At 37.8% G+C, this 7,801-nt stretch overlaps 1 non-coding gene across 1 annotated transcript; it reads left to right on the plus strand.

The window, feature by feature from the left end:
• The first annotated feature begins 4,038 nt into the window (after positions 1–4,038).
• Positions 4,039–4,145, plus strand: LOC127088996 (small nucleolar RNA R71). The gene has a single exon (XR_007790778.1). It is a non-coding gene; the product is annotated as a small nucleolar RNA R71 (small nucleolar RNA).
• Positions 4,146–7,801: the final 3,656 nt, after the last annotated feature.

Consider the following 7,801-nt stretch of genomic DNA (forward strand, 5'->3'; position numbering starts at 1 on the left):
CACACCGAATCTAGGAAAGATGATGTTCTTGGACAACTTAATCACTACTCGTGTGTCATTTATCGGAGAAGCTACGACCTCGATCCATTTCGAAACATAATCGACACCAACGAGTATGTATTTATTACCAAAAGAAGACGGGAATTGTCCCATGAAGTCAATCCCCCACACATCAAAGACTTCCACTTATAAGATTCCTGTTTGTGGCATTTCATCGCGTCTTGAAACGTTACCAGTTCGTCGGCACCGGTCGCAATTTATAACTGCATTATGGACATCTTTCCATAGAGTAGGCCAAAAGAGGCCTGATTGTAAGATCTTAGCACAGGTTTTTGAAGTGCTTGCGTGCCCACCATAGGGAGCGGAATGGCAATGATAGATTATGTCATTTATTTCATCCTCAGGAACACATCGACGGAAAATACCGTCGGTACCTATTTTGAAAAGCAGAGGTTCATCCTAGTAGTATTGTTTTAGATAATGAAATAATTTCTTCTTTTGTTGGTAAGATAGGTTCGGTGGAAGTACTCCAACAACTAGGTGGTTGACAAAATCAGCATACCATGGCAGAGTTGCATTCGCATGAATTTCTTCCACGAATTCTTCTATTTCGATATCATTTATTGTTAGTTCAGACATGTCGCTTTCCATTTGGGCTATAAGTCGTTCGTAAGGGAAATCATCATTGATTGCAATTTGTTCAGGTTTATTCCCTTCGACTCGTGATAAGTGGTCTGCTATTATGTTTTCAGAACCCTTCTTATCTTTTATCTCTAAGTCAAATTTTTGTAAGAGTAGGATCCATCTTAAGAGTCTTGGTTTGACATCCTTCTTACTTAGCAGATATCTAATAGCGACGTGGTCAGTATAGATAATGATTTTCTCCCCTACTAAGTAGGAACGGAATTTGTCTAAGGCGAACACAACGGCTAAAAGTTCCTTTTCAGTGGTGGCGTAGTTCATTTGGGCTGGATCTAGTGTTCTACTTGCGTAGTAAATAGCATGAAGTTTCTTATCCTTTCTTTGTCCTAGTACTCCGCCTACGGCGTAATCACTCGTATCACATATGATTTCGAAAGGTAATCTCCAGTCAGGTGGTTGCATGATAGGTGAGGTGATTAAAGATGTTTTTCATTGCTTAAACGCTGTTAAACATTTTTCATCAAAGATAAAATCAGCGTCTTTCGTTAATAAACCCGTAAGTGGCTTGGTAATTTTCGAGAAATCTTTGATGAAACATCGGTAGAAGATTCGTATTTCTCGTACGATTTTTGGAGGTTGAAGATTCTCTATGATTTCGATCTTAGCTTTGTCTACTTCAATTCCTTTATCATATACTACGTGACCTAACACGATTCCTTGTTGGACCATGAAATAGAATTTCTCCCAGTTCAAAACGAGATTCACCTTTACGCATCTTTCAAGTACCATTTCAAGGTTTGATAGACATCCTTCGATGCTTTGCCCACAAACAGAAAAGTCGTCCATAAAAACATTCATAATGTCGTTTCTAAAATCAGTGAAGATTGACATCATGCATCTTTGGAATGTTGCGGGAGCGTTGCATAATCTAAATGGCATTCATCGGTAAGCGAATGTACCGTAAGGGCACGTGAAGGTTGTCTTCTCTTGGTCGTCAAGATGGATTGGAATTTGAAAGAATCCTGAATAACTGTCTAGATAGCAGAAGTGGTAATGCTTAGCCAATCGTTCAAGAATTTGGTCAATGAAAGGCAGAGGAAAATGATCCTTCAGAGTGGCTTTGTTTAGTTTTCTATAATCGATGCACATTCTACTTTCGGTCACAACTCTTTGTGCTATAGATTCACCCTTCTCATTCTTAACAATTGTAACACCCCCTTTCTTGGGTACTACATGAACGGGGCTAACCCATTGACTGTCCGAGATCGGGTATATGATTCCAGCATCTAGTAACTTCTTTACTTCATCCTTGACTACAGTACTTAAGTTTGGGTTGATCCTTCTCTAGTGTTCTCTAGAGGTTTTACAATCTTCCTCCAGCATAATGTGATGCATACAGATAGAAGGACTTATTCCTTTTTGGTCGGTGATGTTGTATCCTAACGCAGTTGGATATTTTCTTACGACATCTAGTAACTTTTCAGTTTCCATCTGTCCCAAGTCAGCGTTGACTATTACTGGTCTTTTGAGTTCAGTGTCTAGGAATTCGTATCTTAGGTTCTTTGGTAGTGTTTTTAATTCCAAGTCTGGTTTCTTTGGGCATGGCATGTGGTTGGGCGTAAGTGCTAAGTATTCGCTTAGACTGTCATTTTGGTATGGTTCACGCCAATTATCATCTTCAAAGATTGGAGGGATTTGGATTTTCATTATATCAGAGTATGTGGTTTCTTGCATCTCCATCTCTCTGACGCACTCGTCTATGACATCAAGTAGATAACAGGTATCGTCTATAGCTGGCGCTTGTAAGAATTGTGTCAAGATGAATTCAACCTTTTCCTTTCCAACTTCGAATGTTAGCTTACCTCTCTTTATGTATATTATGGCTCCGGCGGTAGCTAAGAATGACCTTCCTAATATAATAGGTGTACTGACATCTTATTTGATGTCCATGATTATGAAGTCTGTAGGAATGTAGAATTGTCCTACACGTACTGGGACATTCTCTAGTATACCGACAGGATATTTGATTGAGCGGTCAGCTAATTTAACAAACATCTTGGTTGGTCTTAGTTCTCCCATGTTGAGCCTTTTACAGATGGTTAAGGGCATTACACTAATGTTGGCTCCTAGGTCGCATAGAGCTTTGTCTATGACGAATTTTCCAATGACACAGGGTATGGAGAAACTACCTGGGTCTTTTAGTTTGGGAGGCATGTTATTTTGGATTATTGCGCTACACTCAGCAGTAAGTGTAACTGTTTCGTTATCCTCGATCTTTTTCTTATTGGATAGGATCTCCTTAAGAAATTTGGCATATGAGGGCATTTGTGTGATGACTTCTGTAAAGGAAATTGTAATGTTTAGTTGCTTCAGAAGTTCAACAAATTTCCTAAATTTCCCTGCATTTTTAGAATTTGCGAGTCTTTGAGGATACAGAACGGGTGGTTTATAAGGTGGTGGAGGCACATAAGGTTTTTCTTTCTCTTCGGCCTCTCGGGTATTATCTTCCTTCTCCTTTGGTTCACTTACCTCCTTAGTTGTGGTTTTGTCTGGTTTTTGGTACATGGCAGGATTTTGGAGTCTTGGATCTACGGGTCCGTATATTTCTTTTCCACTCCTCAGTATAACGGCATTTGCATGTCCTTTTGGATTAGGTTGCGACTGTCCAGGAAATATGCCAGCGGGAGTGGCAGTAGATGCTTGTTGTTGAGCCACTTGTGAAATATGCGTTTCAAGCATTTTGTTATGGGTGACTAAGGCGTCTACTTTGCTTGCTAGTTGTTTAAGTTGCTCGCTAGTATGTATGTTTTGGTTCAAGAAGTCTTTGTTTGTCTGAGCTTGTGTAGCTATGAAGCTTTCTATCATTAGTTCAAGGTTGGACTTCCTAGGCATGTTAGGAGCATTATTAGCTGGCTTTTGATATCCAGGCGGAACAGCGGGTGCTTGGCCAGGTGCATACAGGGCGTTGTTATTCTTATATGAAAAGTTATGATGATTTTTCCAACCTGGGTTGTAGGTATTCGAATAAGGATTTCCTTGTGCGTAATTCACTTGATCGGTTGGGACTCCTGCCAATATCTGACATTCTGGTGCAGTGTGTCCACGGTGGCTGCGGGTGGTATGGTCAAGTTGTCTAACTTTTGAACAAGGGCATCTACCTTAGCATGGACATGGTCAAGGCTACTGATTTTGTACATTCCACTTTTTGTTTGGGACTTTTCTACTAGAGTTCTTTCACCTTCCCATTGGCAATGGTTTTGCGCCATGTTTTCAATGAGTTGATAGGCTTCGTTGTATGGCTTGTCCTTAAGTGCACCGCCTGCGGCAGCGTCTACTGTCAGTCTTGTGTTATACAGAAGCCCATTGTAAAATGTGTGAATGATCACCCAATCTTTGAGACCGTGATGTGGACATATCCTCATCATGTCTTTGTATCTCTCCCACGCGTCGTAGAGAGATTCTATATCTTTTTGTCGAAATCCGTTGATTTGAGCTCTCAGCATAGTAGTTTTGCTTGGCAGAAAATATCGGGATAAGAAAATGTTCTTCAGTTCTTCCCATGTTGTAACTGAGTTGGATGGCAAGGATTGTAACCAAGCCCAGACTCTGTCTCTTAGTGAGAAAGGAAAGAGGTGTAGTCTTATCGCATCTTGAGATACACCATTCGCCTTCACAGTGTCTGCGTACTACATAAACTTGGTCAAATGTTCATTAGGGTCATCCGTAGAATTTCCAGCAAATTGATGTTGTTGGACGACTGATAATAATGAGTGTGTCAGCTCGAAATCGTTTCGATTGATAACAGGGGCAGCAATGCTGCTGTGAGGTTCTTGTTGGGACGGGGTAGCGTAGAACTTAAGAGGAAGATTATGTGGTCCTACTGCAGCCATGGTTGGTTTTTCAACTGGTTCAACAGTAGGAAAGAAGATATCGGGAATATTATACCTTTGTTGGTACTCTGGTATTCGGCGTCTTAAATATAAGAAACATTCTAATTCAGCGATTGGCGGTGCTAAGTTATCGCCTTGTGAGCGAGTACTTGGCATACAACCGGGGGAAATAAGGGAAATGAGATTAGTTTTTTACCTTAGTCTATACCGTGCAACGAAAGAATCGCACTATTTAACTAAATCAGGTCCCCGACAACGACGCCAAAAACTTGATACGTCTCATGACTGTATATAGAATATAGTCTATCGGGTACTTGACTGCAAGTGCAAAGTCCAGTCGTTTTAGTTTTAAAAGATATCGAACCCACAGGGACCGATGGTCAAACTAATGCTACCGACGTTACTATGTTTAGCTAAGGGGATGATTTTTAGAAGTTTGGTTGAAGAAAATTAAATCTAAGGGAAGTTGAGTTTTAAGAAAATATTAATAGGAGGATATCAGTAAGTAACGCATTAATTGTCAGGGATTCGATAAGTCATCGGTTTATAATTTAAGTACCAAATATCTTTCAGTAGAAAATACTTATTTAAAAGACTTTATCTCACACTCTCGTGATTGTTGATTCAGACTATACCTTTAAGTCAGAATGTACGCTCTCGCTGTCCCATTTGAAGTTAAAAATACTTTTTGAAAATAAATAAGTTCTAATTGCTTTTAAAGTGCTCTCGCTGTTTTTAAAATCAATGCCTAGTTTTTACTATCCAGTTCGACCCTCACGCTCTCGCGATTGTTGGTTCTCACCTTGGTTATTTTTCCACTCTCGTGGCAAAAATCATATTAAATAGCTTCTCACTCTTGTGACAAAGTTAAATAAATTTAAATTAAAAACCACAGCCAAAAAGATTGTTTGAGGAAAGAAGTTTTACACCGATTATTATTAAATCCCGTCTAATTAAATTGTTACATACCGATACCGGTAGTTTAGCCAGACATGTTAAACAACGAAAACACAGACAAACATAAACAGATCAACAATAAAATAGACATGATTACAATAATAATAAAGCAATAACAATTGAATAAAAACCTGGAAATTAGATTAATAGAATAAAGCAATTACAATAATAATCGTATTTGTTTCTTTCCTATCCTATTCTTATTTATTTTATTTGTCTTTGTCATTTTGATTGATGACAAAGGGGGAGAAACATATCTAAGGGGAAGATTCGTAATTAATTTTGATATACGTAAATTCCTAACTAAGAACCCAAACATTATTTTAATGTTTCTGCTAACAACTACTTTGAAGAATAGTTTGTTAACTGTTTTGCAGGGTTAAGTTGAAAGGCTGGAATGGTTATGCATAAACAATCAGAAGCTTATATAAAGTTTCAAAGAACATAATATATTAGTTATTCAAAGGTAATCCAACTCTGAAAGAGAATTTCAAGAGAACCAGAATTCAACCTTCTGAAGATAACCAACTCTGAAGATTCTTCAATAGAATTCAACCAAGCTTCTGAAGTGAAGCTCTTAATAATACTGATGTTAACCAACCAGTGCTCTGGACAACATCAAGCAACTTTTGAAGATAAACCAGTCTCTGATTGAAGATCATTCTGGTACTTCAAAAAGGTTAATCAGGAAAGTGTACTTTCATTCTGATTTTATCTTTTTAGAATTATACATCTCAGGGGGAGCTTTGTGCTTCTGTAAGATGTATTCTTCTATAATTACCCTGTACAAAACTATTCATCGAAATACATGTTTTATCATCATCAAAAAGGGGGAGATTGTTAGAACAAGATTTGGTTATGCATTTATACCTTGAGTTTTGATGATAACAATGTTGTATTTGTGTGAGAACAATTTTGGTACCCTAATGGTTTGTTATTGTGTAGCTTTAACATCCAGTTCTGATTCTGAGTATATAACATGCAATGTCATCGGTTTCTTTACAATAAGTTCCAATTTCTCTTATGCGCCAGTCATAAGAAGTTCTGAAAGATGTTCAATTTTGCTACTACAATGATCTTTCTACTTCTATGTTGATTCACTCTTGAGAAGTTTCTGGGGAGACGCTATGTTGTCATTGCAACGTTCTTTCAACCTATGCTTCTAGACATGACTCTTATCACTAAACTTCTGAAGAATGGCAAGCTTCTGAAGTTGTGTTACTTATTTGAAGATTTTGAAGATCTCAAGCCATACGTTGAGGTTATCAAGGTTCTGATTGAAGATTCTGAAGATTATGAAGATCTTAATCCAGACTATTGACGTTGTTAAGGTTCTGACAAAGATTTTAAAGTTTCTGAATCCAACTTTATGTTTCTTCATTTCATGCTTCATAAACTTCCACCATAAGCCAATGAACTTGAAGATAAGATCAAATGGGCACATGATCAAATAGTACATAGTACAAATCAAATATCTTCTCCACTACTTGATATCATGGGCAAGGACAATACTATACATCACACATGTCACTGATTTTGTGGGCGAAGGACAGTACACGGTATCACTCATTTCACCATCCAATAGTGGACAACCGCTCTATGAGCTTTCCCCATTTTCCCCTCCATCGGTCTTCTTCTTATGTTATATAAGTGAGACTTGGATACTTAAAGAAAAAGCTGATGCTACAACAATTTTGACAAGTTTGTTTCTTTTTGAAAAGCTATCAACTTTTGTACATAGTTTTTATTTGAGTAATTGTTTATCATTTGTGTAAAATCTGCTTGTATAGAAGCAACTTGTAACACACAAAATATTATTCAAACTATTTGTTTGACTTCTTAAGGTGACTAGGGTATAGTCGAATCCTTGAGAAGATAAAGAAGGTTATTCTTTATGAATCCTTAAGGAGACTAGGGTATAGTAGGATCCTTGAGAAGACAAAGAAGGTTATTCTTTGTCATTGTTATAATCAGTTGATTATAGTGGATTAAGTCCTTGTGTATAAGGAAAAATCACCTTGGCGGGTGGATTGGAGTAGCTTTGAGTTTCATGCGAACCAGAATAAAAATACTTGTGTTTTTATCTCTTTGTTATTAGTTTTTTAGTGGTGCTCTTGTTTTGTTAAAAGCGTTTGTTTTGTAAAACCCAATTGAAACCCCAAATTCTTGTGTTTTTCACACCTTCAGGTTGGATAGTTACCATACTCACCACTTCCAAAGATTGGAATGATGTCTCAACAGTCTCACCATCAACATCAATGTATCATATGGAAGTCAAATGACTGACCATGAAGTCCTTCTCCCCACCAGTT

This window comes from Lathyrus oleraceus, chromosome 5, assembly GCF_024323335.1.
Source record: "Lathyrus oleraceus cultivar Zhongwan6 chromosome 5, CAAS_Psat_ZW6_1.0, whole genome shotgun sequence".
In the NCBI taxonomy this organism is placed as follows: Eukaryota; Viridiplantae; Streptophyta; class Magnoliopsida; order Fabales; family Fabaceae; genus Lathyrus; species Lathyrus oleraceus.